At 38.5% G+C, this 20,178-nt stretch overlaps 1 long non-coding RNA gene across 2 annotated transcripts in view; it reads left to right on the forward strand.

The window, feature by feature from the left end:
• LOC107648331 overlaps positions 1-16,461 on the forward strand; it is an 18,762-nt gene extending 2,301 nt beyond the window's left edge. The window contains exons 1-3 of one of the 2 annotated variants that reach the window (XR_001621875.2): positions 296-375; positions 15,849-15,994; positions 16,272-16,461. This is a non-coding gene — a long non-coding RNA (uncharacterized LOC107648331). Of the gene's footprint in view, positions 1-295; positions 376-15,848; positions 15,995-16,271 lie in introns of those variants that run through there. The other variant, XR_001621874.2, reaches the window with a different exon arrangement.

A 20,178-nucleotide genomic window follows, 5' to 3' on the forward strand; every position in this document is an offset into this window, starting at 1 on the left:
TTGAGGATAAAGTTACATGGTTAACAATATGCTTTGATTACTTCTTACTTCTCTCTCCACTTTGACAGTTGAGGGATGATTTAATGACAATGCTTATTGTTGGTCATGAGACAACAGCTGCAGTTCTTACTTGGGCAACTTTCCTTTTATCTCAAGTATGTTAATCTCAAAGTTGATATAATTGCTTATTAGTGAAAGACAATTCTGGATCTTTGGTTATCATAGCTTCTCTTCAGATTCTTCTCTTTGGCCAATACCATCTTACTGATTATTGAACTCACTACAGAACTCGGACAAAATGAGGAAGGCTCAAGCTGAGGTAGATTCACTGCTGGGTACAAGAACACCAACTTACGAATCACTTTAAAAACTGCAGTAGGTGCTCATTTCATGTCAGAATTTTACTTGCTTCCACATATTTGATAGCCAATATTTTATTAGGAAATACAAGATATATAAGTTTATCATAAACGGTCAATAATCTTATTTTCTAGGAAAAAGAGAAAGGAAGAGGGGGGGTTAATAAACCACTATTTTATGGTTTATATTGTGTTTAATTGTGTGGTTTTATCATGATCTTTACCCACTTATTCATTAAATAAGCATGCATTTATAATTCCTTCCTAAAGTTATTGCATGATTGAAAACTTGCTTCCTAGAGACTTTTAATTATGTATTTTATTTCTCTCTTATTCCATTCGATGCCGTGATCTATGTGTTAAGTGTTTCAGGCTTTATAGGGCACGAAAGAGTTGGAGATTGGAGAGGAAGCTTGCAAAAATTGGAAGGAACACAAGGAATTGAGGAGATGACCAGCGAGAAGTGACGCGGCTGCATGGCTCACGCGACCGCGCAAAAGAGAGAAAATCGCAGTGACGCGGCCGCATAGATGACTCGACCGCGCGGTATGGAATAGCACGAGTGACATGGCCGCCTGGATGACGCGACCGCGTGGTAAAGCAAAACGCATGACCAACGAGAAGTGACGCGGCCGCATGGCTCACGCGACCGCGCGAAAGAGAGGAAATCGCAGTGACGCGGCTGCATGGATGACGCAACCGCGCGGCATGGAATAGCACGAGTGACGCGTCCGCCTGAATGACGCGTCCGCGTGACATGCGCGATCTGCATAATCTGCAGAATCGCTGGGGGCGATTTCGGGCCTTATTTTGACCCAGTTTTCGGCCCAGAAAAGCAGACTAGAGCCAGAGAACATGAAGAAACCAACAACAACATTCATTCCGCATAGTTTTAGTTTTTAGATCTAGTTTTCCTCTCCTCTAGGTTTTCTCTCTACACATTCATAGTTTTTAGGATTTATTATTTTTCATTGTTTTTGCATTGGGATATTGAGAAGAGTTATTGCCTCATCAAGACTTCGACATTCTAGTTCGTTCTCTTTACTTGTCTCTTACTCTTCCATGTTCCTTAATTTACTTAATTTTACTATTGAATTATTTTAGCATTTATTAATACAAGGATTACTTTTATTTTTAATTAATCTTTTGATCATTATTTATCATGTCTTTCTTTAATTCCCTTTCTTATGTTATGAATTTTACATTTACAATGAGCGAGTAGTTCCCTAACTTGATGGGGAGTTGACTGAAAGGAACCCTTGAGTTGGGATGCTCAAGAGAAAGATTATAATTGGGTTTATTGTTGGATTACTCTCTAGTCATTAACACCAATCCTCCTAAGAGCGGATTGGAACTTGTGGATAGATACAGCACTCCAACTCATTTGACTTTCTCTTACTTAGTAAGGGGCAGCTAAACATAATAACCCCCAATTGTCAATTAATCTTGAGAGTACTCCAACAAGAATAGGGCTTCCATCTAATCAACTCCCAGTCAAGGCTTTTATTTAAATTTATATAAATTCTCTAATTTAATTTTCTACCATTCAACTCAAACCTTTTTGGAAAACATCTGATTAATAAAATAGCACACTTTTCTGCAACTCATTAGGAGACGACCTAGGATTCATACTCCCAGTATTTTAATTTTAATTTCTGTGACATCCTTTCTAAATTGATAAGCGGATTTCTGGTTGGTTGAGAACTATACTTTCAACGCATATTTCATAATCATTCTTAACTCACCAATTTCTACCCACATCAATTTTTGGCGCCATTGCCGGGGAGTTGCAATAGAGTGCTAAAGTTATTAATTGGATTTTATTTATTTGCATTTTATTTTATTTTGCTACTATGAGCTGCTTGTTTCTTTCGTTAGATGACACGTTTGCTTCCTGACCCAAGCTTGTTAGTATTCGATCCTGAGATTGAAAGAACTATTTCACGAATAAGTCAAGCTCGGCGTCGGTTAGTCCTCTCTGAGGGCGGATCTGAAACGTCACTTGAGAAAGAAATCAGCCCCCGTTCTACTGATTTGGTTGTTTTATGTACAGGTAACATGGCAGCAGCTAGGAGAGTTACTATCCAGGAGGCTGGAGCCCCTGATTTTACAATACAACCATTTCAAGCGCATCACTGATGAGCGGATAATTTATACGCTTTTTGGCATTATTTTTAGTATGTTTTCAGTATATTTTAATTAGTTTTTATTATGTTTTTATTAGTTTTTATTTAAAAATGATATTTTTGGACTTTTACTATGAGTTTGTGTATTTTTCTGTAATTTCAGATATTTTCTGGCTGAAATTGAGGGGCCTGAGCAAAAATCTGATTCAGAGGCTGAAAAAGGACTGCAGATGCTGTTGGATTTTGACCTCCGTGCACTCAAAGTGGATTTTCTGGAGCTATAGAAGCCCAATTGGTGCGCTCTTAATTGCGTTGGAAAGTAGACATCCTGGGCTTTCCAGTAATATATAATAGTTCATACTTTGCCTGAGATTTGATGGCCCAAACAGGCGTTCCAAGTCAGCTCAAGAATTCTGGCATTTAACTCCAAAAATGGCACAAAAGCTGGAGTTAAACGCCCAAACTGGCACAAAAGCCGGTGTTTAACTCCAAGAAAAGTCTCTACACATGAAAGCTTCAATGCTCAGCCCAAGCACACACCAAGTGGGCCCGGAAGAAGATTCTTGCATTAATTACTGATTTCTATAAACCCTAGGCTACTAGTTTTCTATAAATAGGACCTTTTGCTATTGTATTTTCATCTTGGAATCATGTTTTGATGATTGAACCCTCTTTGGGAGGCTGGCCATTTGGCCATACCTAGACTTTGTTCTTATGTATTTTTAACGGTGGAGTTTCTACACACCATAGATTAAGGTGTGGAGCTCTGCTGTTCTTCATGAATTAATACAAGTACTATTGTTTTTCTATTCAACTTAAGTCTATTTCTTCTCCAAGATATTCATTCGTTCTTCAACTTGATGAATTTGATGATCCGTGACACTCATCATCATTCTCACCTATGAACATGTGCCTGACAACCACCTCTGTTCTACTAGCAATGGCTTGAATGCGTATCTCTTGGGTTTCTAATCTAAGATTGGAACCTTCGTGGTGTAGGCTACAATTATTGGCGGCCATTCCTGAGATCCAGAAAGTCTAAACCTTGTCTGTGGTATTTCGAGTAGGATCTGGGAAGGGATGACTGTGACGAGCTTCAAACTCGCGATTGTGGGGCGTGTGACATACGCAAAAGGATCAATGGATCCTATTTCGACATGATTGAGAACCGACAGCTGATTAGCCAATGTTGTGACAGAGCATCAGGACCATTTTCACTGAGAGTACGGGATGTAGCCATTGACAACGGTGATGCTCAACATAAAGCTTGCCATGGAAAGGAGTATGAATGAATGGAAGAAGGCAATAGGAAAGCAGAGGTTCAAGGGGAACAAAGCATCTTCATACGCTTATCTGAAATCCACCAATGAATTACATAAGTATCTCTATCTTTATTTTATGTTTATTTTCATCACCTTAAACTCCATAACCATTTGAATCCGCCTGACTGAGATTTACAAGATGACCATAGCTTGCTTCAAGTCGACAATCTCCGTGGGATCGACCCTTACTCACGTAAGGTTTATTACTTGGACGACCCAGTGCACTTGCTGGTTAGTTGTGCGGAATTGTGACAAAGTGTGATTCACGTTTAAGAGCTCCAATTCTATTGGCGTCATTGTTGATGATCACAATTTCGTACACCAATCACCCAGCGGTAGCTACAGATTTTGAAATAAAGACCGCATTGCTCAATTTGATGCCCAAGTTTCATGGCTTACCTGCTCAAGAGCCTATCAAGCACCTGAGAGATTTTTAGGCAGCCTATTCTACTGTCAGGCGTGATGGTGCAGATAAAACTTCAATTTTGCTAAAAGCCTTCCTGTTTTCTCTTGAGGGAAAGGCAAGAAAGTGGTACTACACTCAACCAGCAGCAACTGTATCCAACTGGGATACACTCAGAAGAGAATTTTTGGAAAAGTTCTTTCCAGCTGAAGTTACTGATAAACTGAGGAAAGATATTTCCATGATTGTTCAGGATGATTTTGAAACTCTCTATGAGTACTGGGAGCGCTTCAATAATCTTCTGGAAGCTTGCCCCCACCATATGATTGACAAGATAGTGTTACTCGGTTATGTCACAAAGGGCATGAGGCATGTGTTCAGGACGAATCCGAGACTCTCTATGAATACTGGGAGCACTTCAACAACCTTCTAGAAGCATGTCCCCACTATATGATTGACAAGATAGTGTTGCTCGGCTACGTCACACAGGGCATGAGGTCCCAAGATAAGACCACATTGGAAAGTGCTAGCAATGGGTCTATGAAAAAGTACAAGACCACTGATGAGGCATGGCAATTAATCAGTGACTTAGCTGAATCTACTAGGAATCACAGGCAGAAATAAGGCCGTTCAAAAGCCGTTGCAGAAGTATCCTCTAGCAGAGAGACTACTGCTTTAACTCAGAGTATCTGTGAAATGACCAACTTGCTGAAGCAAATGCAATTGAATCAACAACAAGTTCAACAAGCTCAACCCTCTCCAGCACAGCAAAACCAACAGTTAGTCCCACAAAGAGTTTGCAGAATCTGTACTAATTATAGCCACTATACTGATGAATGTCCGCAGCTCCAGCAGGAAGACAACACTGTGGCAGCCACTCATAACTTCTATGACCGCCCCAACCAAGGGTACAATCAAGGTGGCAACTACAGCCATGGATGACAGGACAATTCTAACCAGAATTGGAGGGACAACAACAACAACAACAGAGGAGGCAGAGATAACTAGGGGAATCAGAAGTGGAATAACAACAACAACAGGCAGCAGAATCAGAATCAGCCTTACAGAGCACCTCACCTAAGGCAATCCCAAGGACCACAGAATATCCTACAGCAGACCTCTCCAATTACCTATCCTTCTTCATCTGCTAATGATGACTTACTGCAATCTATTGATCGGAGATAGCAGACCATGGAAAATAACATTAATGCCACTCTAAATGGTCTGACCGCTACTTTGCAGGCTCTTGTCTCCCATATTGGATCAATGAACAACTCCAATAATCAACCTTCGAGCTCCAGTGGAATCCCCTCTCAACTATTACCCAATCCAAAGGGTGGCATCAATGCCATCACCCTGAGGTCCGGAACCACACTGCAGGAGAGGAATCAAGAGGAGCAAAACCAATCAGAACACGCCTCAGCTGAAGAGGTAGTGGAAATAGAAGATGTTGAAGAGGAAGAAGACATACAGGACATAGCTGAAGAAGAAGAAGTGCAACCACGAGAGGAAGCACTAAAAGGCGCAGACACTACAGAAGACACCACTCCTATTCCATTTCCACAACTTGCAAGGAAGCCCAGGAAGCAGCTAGAACCTGATCCAAAAATGGTAGAGATATTCAAAAAGGTCGAGGTAACTGTTCCTCTATTTGATGTTATTCAACAGGTACCTAAGTATGCAAAGTTTCTAAAAGATTTATGTATACATAAAGACAAAATTAATGAATTAGAAACTATTCCTTTAGGAAGTTCCATATCTGCTTTAATGGGAGGTTTACCTGAAAAGTGTAGTGACCCAGGTCCTTGTATAGTTAATTGTACTATTGGTGGTGTGATAATTTCTGATTGCATGTGTGATTTAGGAGCATGTGTAAGTATAATGCCTTTGTCTATATATGATATTTTGAGGCTCCCTCCCTTAAAAAGGTCGGCAACTCATTTTGTGTTAGCAGATAAAAGCATTATTATAGTGGTTAGAGTTGCTGAAGATGTCTTAGTGGGCATTAAGGGACTCACGTTCCCCACTGATTTTTATATCCTGGAAATGTCCCAAAATGACTCAGACAAGCCATCATCAATCCTACTCGGAAGGCCATTCTTGAAGACCTCAAAGTTTAAATTAGATGCTTTTTCAGGAACGTACTCTTTTGAAATAGATGGCCGAATAGTGATCTTCAACCTGAATGGAGTTATGAAGCATCCTCCGGAGGATCACTCTATCCTCAAGTGTGACATTATAGATGAAACCGTGGCTGAAGTTCACCAGGAGGAATTTTAAGAGAAGCACACAGGACAAGGTCCAAGTGTGGGAACATTCTCAGAGGACCATGACAGTGCCTTACCACTGTTACCAGCTCCAGACAACCCAGAGCCTGAACATGATCAGAAGTTAGAATTAAAATCCCTTCCTCCATACCTCAAATATGCTTACCTTGAAGACGGACAGAAGTTTCTGGTTATCATTGCAAGGGAACTCACTTCTTAACAGGAAGAGCAGCTACTTGGTGTGCTGAGGAGGCACAAGAAGGCAATTGGTTGGAGTTTGACAGACATAGTAGGCATCAACCCTCAAATCTGTGAGCATAGGATATTTTTAGAAGAGGGAGCAAGACCTGTCCGTCAACCCCAGAGACGACTGAACCCCACTATCCTAGAGGTTGTCAAAAAGGAAGTGACCAGACTACTAGAGACAGATATCATCTATCCCATCTCAGACAATGAATGGGTAAGCCCAGTACAAGTGGTGCCAAAGAAGTCTGGAGTCACTGCAGTGAAGAATGAGCATGGAGAGCTCCTGACAACCAGAGTTCAGAACGCCTGGAGGGTCTGCATTGACTACAGACGCCTCAACCAAGCAACCCGTAAGGATCACTATCCTCTTCCATTCATTGATCAAATGCTGGATCGCCTGTCAGGTAAATCGCATTATTGTTTTCTAGATGGTTACACAGGTTATTTCCAGATTCATATAGCTCCTGAGGATCAGGAAAAGACCACTTTTACATGTCCTTTTGGGACTTATGCTTACAAGCGAATGCCCTTTGGCTTGTGCAATGCACCAGCTACTTTCCAAAGGTGCATGATGAGTCTTTTCTCTGATCTTATTGAGGACTGTATGGAAGTTTTGATGGATGATTTTAGTATATACGGCGATTCCTTTAGTCTTTTCTTAGATGGATTATCTAGAGTATTAGATAGATGTGTCAGTACAAATCTGGTATTAAATTTTGAAAAATGTCATTTTATGGTTAAACAAGGGATTGTACTAGGACATGTTGTGTCTAACATTGGCATTTCTGTAGATCCAGCAAAGGTGGATGTTATTTCTAGTTTACCTTACCCCTCTTCTGTGAGGGAGGTCCGTTCTTTCCTTGGACATGCAGGTTTTTACAGGAGGTTCATTAAGGACTTCAGTAAGGTAGCACTTCCCTTATCCAGGCTACTGCAGAAAGATATTGAGTTCGAGTTCAGTGAAAATTGCAAACAAGCGTTTGATAAGCTGAAGACCGCACTGACTCAAGCTCCAATTGTGAGAGGACCAGACTGGAGCCAACCATTTGAAATAATGTGTGATGCTTCCGACCATGCTATAGGAGTAGCACTGGCTCAGCGTGAAGGTAAGGATCCTTTTTTTATTGCTTACGCGTCTAAAACTTTGGATGCCGCTCAGTCGAATTACACTACTACTGAGAAAGAGCTTCTTGCTATTATTTTTGCTCTAGATAAATTCCGAGCCTATTTACTTGGCACTAAAGTAGTAGTGTATTCAGACCACGCAGCTCTAAAGTATTTATTATCTAAAAAGGAGTCCAAACCAAGGCTTATACGTTGGATACTGCTATTACAAGAATTTGATTTAGAAATTAAGGACAGGAGTGGTAACCAAAATTTAGTGGCAGACCACTTGAGTCGCCTTGAACATATTACAGATGACTCCACTCCTATAGCTGATAATTTCCCATTTGATAACCTGCAAGCAGTATCTGAGATAGTCCCTTGGTATGCACCTGTAGCTAATTATCTAGTTTGCCGCACTTTTCCTCCAAACTTTTCTAAGCATCAAAGAGACAAGCTGAAAAGCGAGTCTAAATATTATATGTGGGATGACCCATATTTATGGAGATGTGGCGCCGACCAGATAATTAGACGGTGTGTGCCTCAATCAGAATTCCAGTCCATCTTAGAGGCCTGTCACTCATCTGAGAGTGGAGGACATTTTGGCCCTCAAAGAACTGCTAGAAAAATCTTAGACTGTGGATTCTGGTGGCCTACTCTTTTTAAGGACGCTGCTGAATTTTGTAGATCTTGTTTTCCATGCCAGAAATTTGGTAATATATCCAGGAGGGATGAGATGCCTCAACAAATTATGCTTTTCTGTGAAATTTTTTATGTTTGGGGCATTGACTTCATGGGTCCATTTCCAAATTTTAATGGTTATTTCTATATATTGTTAGTTGTAGATTACGTTTCCAAATGGGTGGAAGCAATTCCTACCCGCAATGATGATGCTAACACTGTTGTTTCCTTTGTGAGAAACCATATTATCTGTCGCTTTGGATCGCCACGAGCAATCGTGAGCGATCAAGGCACCCATTTTTGTAACAGGAGACTAACAGGACTAATGAAGAAACATGGGATAATTTATAAAGTTGCAACAGCCTACCATCCTCAGACTAATGGGCAAGCCGAGGTGTCAAATAGAGAGATAAAGCGTATCTTGCAGAAGATAGTCAAACCTCATAGAAGAGACTGGAGCACCAGGCTACAAGATACACTCTGGACATACTGAACAACATACAAAACACCCATTGGGATGAGTTCTTTCCACTTAGTTTATGGAAAAGCTTGTCATCTCCCTGTTGAAATAGAGCACAAAGCCTTCTGGGCAGTAAAGGAATGCAACATGGGAATTGGAAAAGCCGGAGCTGAAAGGAAGTTGCAACTGCAGGAACTGGAGAGCCTTCGCCTAGAAGCTTATGAGAACTCAAGACTATACAAGGAGAAGATGAAGGCTGTACAAGATGAGCACATCAAGAGGAAAGAGTTCCAACCTGGGGACTTAGTCCTCCTTTATAAATCTCGACTAAGGCTCATGCCAGGCAAGTTGAGATCAAGATGGGAAGGTCCATACAGAGTAGAGAAGGCCGAACCCTACAGAGTTTATCACCTAAGCCATCCTTCAAGCTCTGAACTTATCAAAGTTAATGGACATCGTTTGAAGCTGTACCATGGCAAGAAGCTGAAGAAAAACAAGGAGCTTGAGATCTTCCTCTTGGAAGATCCCCACATAGCCGAAGACTGAGCTAGTGGAGCGTCCAACTTGCGGACGTTAAAGCAAAGTGCTAGGTGGGAGACAACCCACCATGGTATGATCGTTCTTTTCCTTATTTTTAATTTTCTTATTCAATAACTCTTCTCTTCATTAGTACATTTCGTGCATCTGCATTTCCATGATTTTATTTTTAATTAAAAAAATTTTTTTTTAATCACGCGACGCGACCGCCTCATTGACGCGTCCGAGTCCCAAGGAGATGGGAGACAATAATAATATGAACAGAGAGTTACGCAGGAGCAGGGCTAGAGGCGTGCCAATGGCACAAATCACCCCACGCGACTGCGTCACTGACGCGACCGTGTCATATGGGAATAATGGCCTCCCACGCGACCGCATGCCCCACGCGGCCACGTGACCGGGATTTCGACGTCAAAGTGGTGCACGACCGAAAGTTGTGCGAGAGTGGTGCTGGATTGATGCTGAACGCATAATCCTTCCCACGCGGCCGCGTGACCGACGCGACCGCGTCATATCCTTCTAAAGCCCACTCACGCGATCGCATGCCCCACGCGATCGCGTCACCCAAAATTTGGTACTAATATGATTTTGAACAGAGAGTTGTGCGAGTGCGAGGCTGCCCTCGCGCCAATGGCATAAAACGGGTCACGCGACCGCGTGACCGACGTGACCGCGTCATTCAGTTTAAGCGCAAGTCGCGCGATCGCGTACCCCACGCGACCGCGTTGCTTGCGCCGCACAATTTTCCTAATTTGCCAATTATCATATCTTTTTCTTCCCAAATCCTATTTTCTCTTTTCCCTCCTTATTTCTTCTCCCTCCCTTCCTCCCTTCTTCCTTCTTTCTCACTTTTTACTCTCTCTCACCCCCATTAACAAGGTTTTTCTTTTTTTTCTCCTTCCCTCCTTACTTCTCTATTATTCTTCTTATTTTTATATGCCATCTTCTTTTCTTTTCTTTTTACCTTCATTATTCATCTTTTCTTTTCCTTTCTTTTTCCTTTTTACTTGGTGTTATAAATTTATGTGAGTTATTATTTATTATTATATGCTTGTGGATTGTTGTAAATTTGTTTGACAATTATATATTGCTTTTTAAGGGATTACTTGCATGTTCAAATCCTTATTTTCACGAACTTCTTCTACATGCATGCTATGTGTTTGTGAAAAAACCCATATGGCATTATGAACTTCTCTACATTTTTCTACTCTAATATTCAATGCTTGCTTTTCACAAATTCCCTTTACTATTTTATTCATTAAATTTAATTGTCCATACAAACGTGATAGTTAGTTACGAGTAATAACATATTTAAATTGGACATTGAATGCTTGATATATGCTACTCATGCCTTTGCCTGCATGCCAATAAACCCCTTGCATTAATTTGTCCTACGTGCACATGCTATATTTCCATTAATGAACTTTTCACATGTAGTCCAGACCATGTGTTAACGTCATTCTTCTTTATTGTGCATTGATTATCACTCACATCACCCTTTTCCTTGCTTTACCCCTTTAAATTTAATTTGCTTTCTCTCCCCTTTTTCAGGATGGCCACCAAGAAAGGAAAGGAGAAAGCTACCCCCAAACAACCAGCAAGAAGAGGTACAAAAAGAGCATTAGTGGCAGAACCTTCTTCAATTGCGGTAAAGCCCTCAACAAAGAAGATTAAGAGGATCATAAAGGTTGATGATAAAGAAAAAGCCTTCCCAACAAAGGACACTGCGCGATTCCCTAATTGCTACTATGAGCAGATGTTCCCCATCCTGGCTGAAAGGAGTTACAACAACAAATACCTTCTTCTCCTTCCGCCCAATATTGCTACCTTTGTTGAACCGCAAATTGCCCAAAGATAATGGGGTTTTCTACAGAGACAGCCAAGGCAGGTCAATCTTTCTTGGGTAGTCGAGTTCTACTCCAACTTCCACCTGCCAACCCTGCAGTCTGTCTATGTCCGTCAGAAGCAAGTCCCCATTACTGAAGAAGCCATTTAAAGAGCTCTAGGTCTTTCCCCTATTCCAGAAGGTTTGGACGCCTTTCAAGAAGCTGCACTCAAACGCCAGATGTACCAATTTGACTGGGATGCCGTTCTCAGAGTTATTGCACTACCTGGCAGCAGATGGATCTACGGATACCATCGTACCCGCCCTAAGGGACTTTCGGCTTCATCACTTATCTTGGATGCTCGCGTATGGGCACAGATTATGTCCCATTACGTCTTTCCGAGCACTCACGAGTCCTCCTTCACTGCGGACATGGCCGTTCTACTATGGTGCATCCTTACAGACCAACCTCTGAATCTAGCAAGACATATCCGAAATGCCATGGAACACGTACAAACTACGGGCAACTTACCTTTCCCCGCCCTGATCTCAGATCTTGTCTCAGCCGCCGAAGTCTCCTACAGAGCTGGGGACACCAAAGCCATGCTTCCACGGGATGATCAGTATGTCCCCAACGGAAAGTACCTTAGACTTCCAGCAGCCACTATCAGCCAGCCTACTGAACCAGTTGAAGATATTCCTTCTTCAACACCACAAGCACCTACAACAGCCCAACTGCTCCATCAGATACTTGAAAAGTTGGATCGGCATGAACAGAAAGCTAAGATGAGAGAGCGCTGTCACAAGCACCGATTCACATACCTTAAGGAGCTGATCATGGGAAAATTCAAGGACTCAGACACCCTGGACTCCACTTCCTTTACCAGCACAAGGAGCCATGATGGTTCCGACTGTGGAGATACTGCTACCAGCCCACCTTTGTTCCTGACAGATGGCACCGAGGATGGTGCAAAGCCTTAAGTGTGGAGAGGTCGGTCAGTACCTGACTTCCGGAGGTAATTTCTCTTCCCTAACACCAATAAATTAGGATATTTAGTTAGATTTTTCTTTTGTAGAATAGGATAAATTGCATAGTAATAGATTAGTTGCATGCATGTTCTGCTTGATTGAAAAGACAATAGGTTTCTTCTAAGACCCTATCCTTGGAACAAAATTTCACTAATTTTAATTAAAACTTTTATGTTAAATTTGCTTGAAGTTGTATTTGGAACATGATTTTTGAGCTAAAGAACACACAACCTGTGAGATTTGAGCCTTTATGAATGGTTACATTATTTAACCATAATTATTTTATTCTTGTGTGTTTATTTCTCTATGATTGTAATCTATATTTTGTTTCATCCTATATGTCTAATGTTTATTATATTTATATGTTTGCATATGATTGAGGCCATTATTTGCTTAGCTTACTTATCCAAATTAAGCCTACCCTTTCAATTACCTTTGTTAGCCACTTTGAGCCTTTAAATCCCATTTGTTCTATATTTTACCACATTACTAGCCTTAAGCGGAAAAACAATTATATATCCCAAATTGAATCTTTGGTTAGTTTAAAATAGAATTGTGTGTGTTATTTAAGTATGGGAAATTGTGGGAACAAAGGATAATAAGGGAATGAATCATGATAATATAATGGGAATTCGGATACCTACTCATGTGAAACTGTAAGAATTAAAAATCTATGTGCATTGATAAGCTATGTTATTTTTATGTTTCTATGTTTATGAAAAAAAATAAGGGGACAAAATTACCCCAATGCTAAGTCAAACATTCAAAGATCAATGCATGTATGATAGAATTAAAATAAAAGGTTGAAATATGAGTATGGAATGTGAAAGGAATTTCTGGGTAGCTAGGTATGCATTCTAAAGTTATATAGAATATATATAGGTTATGTTAAAGCTTGGGTTAATTAAAGATTCAATTTATAAGCTTACTTAGCCATATATATCCTTACCCTTACCTTGGCCCCATTACAACCTTGAAAAGACCTCATGATGTTTGCATTGGTGTATTAAATGTTATTGATTGGTTAGGAGAAGAACAAAAACTAGAGAGCATGATTAGAGAAGAATAGAGTGATGACCCTATACACTAGAGAGACTAGAGTGTACATACATGTCAGTGAGGGTTCAATGCTTGAAATATTATGTTCTCTGCTTTCATGAGCTATCTTCTTGCATGTTTATATGCTCTTGCTTTATAAGAATTGGATTAGTGAAATTTGATTTGTAATTGTTTTGAAGAGCTTATTTACTTTAGATCAAGTGGACAAGAATCATATAGTTGCATATTGCACTGCATTGCATTGCATGGGTTTTACATGTTCTTACTCATTTATTTTATCTCCTTCAACTAAGCATGAGGACATGCTAATGTTTAAGTATGGGGAGGTTGATAAACCACTATTTTATGGTTTATATTGTGTTTAATTGTGTGATTTTATCATGATCTTTACCCACTTATTCATTAAATAAGCATGCATTTATAATTCCTTCCTAAAGTTATTGCATGATTGAAAACTTGCTTCCTAGAGACTTTTAATTATGTATTTTATTTCTTTTTTATTCCATTCGATGCCGTGATCTGTGTGTTAAATGTTTCAGGCTTTATAGGGCACGAAGGAGTTGGAGATTGGAGAGGAAGCTTGCAAAAATGGAACGAACACAAGGAATTGAGGAGATGACCAGTGAGAAGTGATGCGGCCGCATGGCTCACGCGACCGCGCGAAAGAGAGGAAATCGCAGTGACGCGGCCGCATGGATGACGCGACCGCGTGGCAAAGTGAAACGCCGAATGATGCCTCCGCCTGAATGACGCGTCCGCGTGACATGCGCGATCTGCATAATCTGCAGAATCGCTGGGGGCGATTTCGGGCCTTATTTTGACCCAGTTTTTGGCCCAGAAAAGCAGACTAGAGCCAGAGAACATGTAGAAACCAACAACAACATTCATTCCGCATAGTTTTAGTTTTTAGATCTAGTTTTCCTCTCCTCTAGGCTTCCTCTCTACACATTCATAGTTTTTAGGATTTATTATTTTTCATTATTTTTGCATTGGGATATTGAGAAGAGTTATTGCCACATCAAGACTTCGACATTCTAGTTCGTTCTCTTTACTTGTCTCTTACTCTTCCATGTTCCTTAATTTACTTAATTTTACTATTGAATTATTTTAGTATTTATTAATACAAGGATTACTTTTATTTTTAATTAAAGATCATTATTTATCATGTCTTTCTTTAATTCCCTTTCTTATGTTATGAATTTTATATTTACAATGAGCGAGTAGTTCCCTAACTTGATGGGGAGTTGACTGAAAGGAACCCTTGAGTTGGGATGCTCAAAAGAAAGATTGTAATTGGGTTTATTGTTGGATTACTCTCTAGTCATTAACACCAATCCTCCCAAGAGCGGATTGGAACTTGTGGATAGATACAACACTCCAACTCGTTTGACTTTCCCTTACTTAGTAAGGGGCAACTAAACATAATAACCCCCAATTGTCAATTAATCTTGAGAGTACTCCAACAAGAATAGGGCTTCCATCTAATCAACTCCCAGTCAAGGCTTTTATTTAAATTTATATAAATTCTCTAATTTAATTTTCTGCCATTCAACTCAAACCTTTTTGGAAAACATCTGATTAATAAAATAGCACACTTTTCTGCAATTCGTTGGGAGACGACCTGGGATTCATACTCCCAGTATTTTAATTTTAATTTCTGTGACACCCTTTCTAAATTGATAAGCGGATTTCTGGTTGGTTGAGAACTATACTTGCAACGCATATTTCATAATCATTCTTAACTCGCCAATTTCTGCCCACATCAGGGATGCCATGTCAAGATGAAAAACCGGCAGCATTATGCATCTAATTTAAGTCATTATTTTATCAAGTGAACCTTATATTCATTTAGTTCTTGCAAAATGAGATCTGGTTTAACTTTGAGCATTGAAGTTGGTGTTTTACACTTGAAATTTGTTGCATGTATAATGTGTCAAGTAAATTTATTGCTGAGGTTTCATGCTCCAAAGAATGTAACAAGAAAAAGGGGATGCTCAAGCTAACAAGCCTGCATCTGCTGATGATGAAGATATGGACCCCATTGTAAATTTCATTGCAGCATTACAATGCTTTTCAATAGTGATTTGATTTTCTAAAATATTCCATATCTTTTTGGGTGCAGCAATACCTTGAGAACAGGCTCAAGTACCTTGCGGATCAGAAGGCTGAATGGATTAACCCATACCCGCACAACAGAAATGATAGTAGGGTCATTACAACATGTTTAAATTGAAGATAATTGATCCAAGTTTCATAAGTGCTAATTCAATATAGGGACTCTCTTCCCAGAAATTAAAGAGTCATTACAACACGTTTAAATTGAAGATAATTGAACTCCTCTGCTTGCTTTATTTGAATTGTTTTTTAACTGCTATGTGAGCTATTGGTCCAACTCTTCTCACAATTTGGTAATTTCTTTTGTTGATTCAGGTTGGAGGAGTTTGCTTGCTGTTGGTCCAACTCTTCTCAAGGACTAATCTCTGTTGAAGCTTTATCGCTTGATCAACTTGTAGGTTATGCTTGCTACTGTCCGATGTGAAGAAATTGCCCGGGAGAAGTATAAAGCTGCAAAGGAGGTATTAAGAGCACTTGAAAAAAAGGGAACTCATATTTGACTGAATTAATTGATTGATTTTATTCAATCTACCAACATAAAGATATATATAACTGCTACTACTGTTTAAAATTTCATCATAATGAAGTTAATTATTGCCTATATCCTTGATCTATATATGAACCTAATTAATTCTAATTGCTAGTTTGAGATATTTAAGGTGAATGATTATAAGCTATCTAGCAATATTATTTGTGCATTCCTAATTACTAATGCTAGGGAAGTTTCTTTCAAATCAGGAATTGCATCAACTGGAAGAGGATATGAAACGTAGCCCTACTGAATATTTGAACAGGCTCAGTTCACAAATTGATACTTGTTTGTCAGAGTGAGTATAATTGACTTTTCATGACATCATAACATTGAATTCTTTGTTCATATTAGACTGCTAGTAGTAGCAATGGTTTTGATTGTTCTATGTATTGGAAAAAGAAGGCTTCATACTTTTCTCCCACTTTAGTTGCAATATCCTAAGATTTATTGTTTTCACATTAATCTATGTATGATGCTGAAACTACTTATTATCATGAAGGTCCAAGATCTACATTCAAAAATGAACTTAAAGAAAAATTGCTTGATCAGGTACATTATTTTTACTTTTCTTGCAATTATGTTAGTTCAACGTTTTCTTTTTTTTCATTGTTAATTAACTGATAACTGTTGAAAGAAAAGCAAAAATGGGTGATATATGAATAATTATTGGCCCAGTTACTATGCATATTAATCCGTAGAGTAACGACGTGGTAAGATTGACTAATGACTATTACCTTAAATTGTTTATCGGCTATCTGATATTATAATTAAAACGTTTCACTTCAGTTTACTTCTTAAAAAGCTTTTAAAATTCTTAAGTGAAATTTGAATTAAAATTTTAAAGATTACGCTGGAAAAGAATTAAGATAAATAAGTTTTAATTGTTACATCAAATATTTATTAAAAACAAGTATAACGTTAACAATTTTATGATAAAAATAAAGTTAGAAACAAATCTAAATCACTGAGTGCTAAATTGAGAGACCAAATTAAATAAATATAAATTTTGATGATAAAATTAAGACACTAATATATATAAATTTAGGAATCAATTTTTTATTGCTAACTATCCTATTTTCCATAGCATCTTATGTCCTTATACATACTGAGCTTATATACCGATAGGTTGAACAAGTCTGGTGACAGAATTAAGGACAGTAGAAGAACAATGTTTGAGACAGAAGATTTTAGGGTTTCTATTCTTCAAGATTTGCATGCATAGTCTCTACTGCAAGCAAATAACACGGTAGTGTTTAACTTTCTTGAATAACTAACGATTTGTCTGCGTTTCTTTTGGTAATTAGTTATATTTTAAGAACTATACACCCCTGAATTAAAAACTTAGGTAGTTTTTTAACATTATTTGCGGTTGAAGATATGCTACTCTTCTGTCTATTGATGGTTATGTCATCTCATGCAGCTTCATGGAGTAATATTCTATTGTTATAATCTCTTCTATAGTTATATTCTATAGTTATGTTCATTGTTTAAGAGTTTGGACATAAGTCTGTATTTTATCATGTTATTTTTAATATTTTGTAGTTGTAATTAATGTGATTAGAAAATGATGGTAGTGTACTATATTTTGTTTTAAAGTATTTTTTTATTTTAATTTTTTCTACATTTTTAATGTCTTGCTTAAATATTTCCTTTTAATAATAAATGATTAGTAGTGTAATAATAATGTAGATTAATTTTTAAAAATTATATTGACTGGTTTGAAACCTCCACAGAATAGCTATTATTTTTAAAATGAAAAAGTCTTTTTGTGGGGTTTTAAACCGCCACAAATATTGACCAAGAACTGCCACAAAAGTTCAATATAAAACCCTCACTAAATACACACAAAACCCCCACTAAATAGATTATAGAGGTTTTTAAAAACCCCCATAAAAAATCTCGTGGCACCTCAAATTTTGGGGGTTTTAAGAACTCCTACAAACTATTCGGTGGGGTTATAAATCTTCACAAATAAGAGAAAAAACTGACACAAATAAACAAAAATCTTGTAGTGAAACATTAATGATTAACAGATGGTCAAAATCAATAAATTCTACAGGCATTCTAGCATTCATCATATACAAATGATTTGATGAGTAATACTAACATGACCAATAAAATTAACTTTTTTGTTAATATTTGGCCAATCCAAAAAATTAAGACTAAATTTTAATTTTTAAACACTAAATTTTAAATTTTAATCGTATAAAAATAAGGCCTTGACCTAAAGTATTGACTAATAATATTAATAAAAAATATTAAACCTTTAACGTTTCTCTTATTGGTTTTCAAAATTTTGAAAGGCAATGGTAATACGTCTAAAATGGCATCAATAATGTTAATTACCTTAGATTATTACCTACACTTTACACTTGTGATAGCTAGTAAGATTACTTTAAGGCATTTGTAACTGTGAGAGTTGAGAAAAGTGGTGCATGTTGTTGTAACACCTCGTTACCCTAAGCCTTACCTCTAGCCGTAAAGCAAAGTATAACAAAATACCACGACAGTCCTAAGATTTTGATATAATATATATATCCAATAAATTATATAACTAGAAGCCTGATGGAGAAATAAAGCTCAAAATCGCATAAAGCGAAATTACAAAACGCGAAGCGTTTACACACGATAACTAAACATGTAGGCATGGACAGAACAAGACATATATATATAAGTATGATATACAAAAAGAGGACTTGTAACAGCCTGCGAAGTTTACGCCGGCTAGTCAAACTAAATAAAAGAGAGTTTTTGAAGTTTAAAACAGCAACAACCTATCTCTCAAAGTTTTCAGAAATAAAGCCTCTAAGGTAACACAGTTAAATACACAAAAGGTGAGACAACTACAACATGATACTCAAAATACAAACATAAATAGCAAAGGATCCTCCGCTTTGTCACCATCCCGTAACTCACCGAGGTGGGTTACAACCTGCATCTGAAAAACAACAAAAACATATGGAATGAGAACCGGATGTTCTCAGTATGGTAATAGTGCCCAATATATAAGATGTAAGGTTCCGGGACGCCAAGGGCAATCCTAAAACTTCACACCGATACAGATATTCAAGCTTAAAATAAATAATTAACTTAAACTAAACATCATAAACAAGGTTATCTAACTTAGGGAATTTCTAACTAATATTGAATTACACTGCTGTATCCCACAGCCTTCCCCAACCTAACATCCTTGCGACCCCATTGCCACCGCCTACCGAGCTTCCTCAATCCCAGTAGAAAACATAAGTAATGCAGACAAGTAAAATACAAGTAAAGTACATATACAGCAAGTAGAACAATTAGCAAGTAACATGTGATTCATTTAGGCATAACAAAAATTAAGTAAAGCAAACAATCAAGTAGAAGATGCATATGATGAATGCCTGTCCTATTGGCTCGTGATATCACTTGTCAGTCTATAAATTCCAACCCGACACATCCTCCCGAATGTAGCCTTCCTTGCCATGCCAGAGATATAGGCTCTGCGCACTCATGCAGCAGAAAAATCTGCCACGCCGAGGATATAGGCCCCGCACACTCATGCAGCGGGGATTTTGCTATACCAGAGATATAGGCTCTGCACACTCATGCAGGAAAGAAGGTTATGTGAGCAAGAGACTGTCACAACCCTCACATCTCAATTTAGGCGGGAGACTGTCTCGGCCCCTACACCGGCACCGCTACCTCGACAAGCGGGAGACTTACCAATCATAACAATTCAAAAATATAGCACAACTTATAGCATAATTCTGTTTATACGCATTCCGATTCATCATCCATCATCAACTTTCTATTTTCATTATAATCATTCTCCTTTCCCAAATCTCCTCAAAGACATACTTCACAACTCAACATACACTAATTTCGTCCACAACATTCCAGAACCTAAGTCATCGGCTATAAACTCATGCACAAAATACTAATTTAGTCCACTAACCCATCTTCAGTAGTCTTAAGGCCTAATTACTAGCCACAAATCTTAAGGAGAATTAAGGGAGTTTGGAAAGCTAGAGAGTCCTTAAAAGTGAAGAAAACACATTTTCAGCAAGACAGGAGTCACGCGTACACGTGGACCACGCATACACGTGGGTGCATTTTTGTTTGCTCACGTAC

This window comes from Arachis ipaensis, chromosome B06, assembly GCF_000816755.2.
Source record: "Arachis ipaensis cultivar K30076 chromosome B06, Araip1.1, whole genome shotgun sequence".
Classification (NCBI taxonomy): Eukaryota; Viridiplantae; Streptophyta; class Magnoliopsida; order Fabales; family Fabaceae; genus Arachis; species Arachis ipaensis.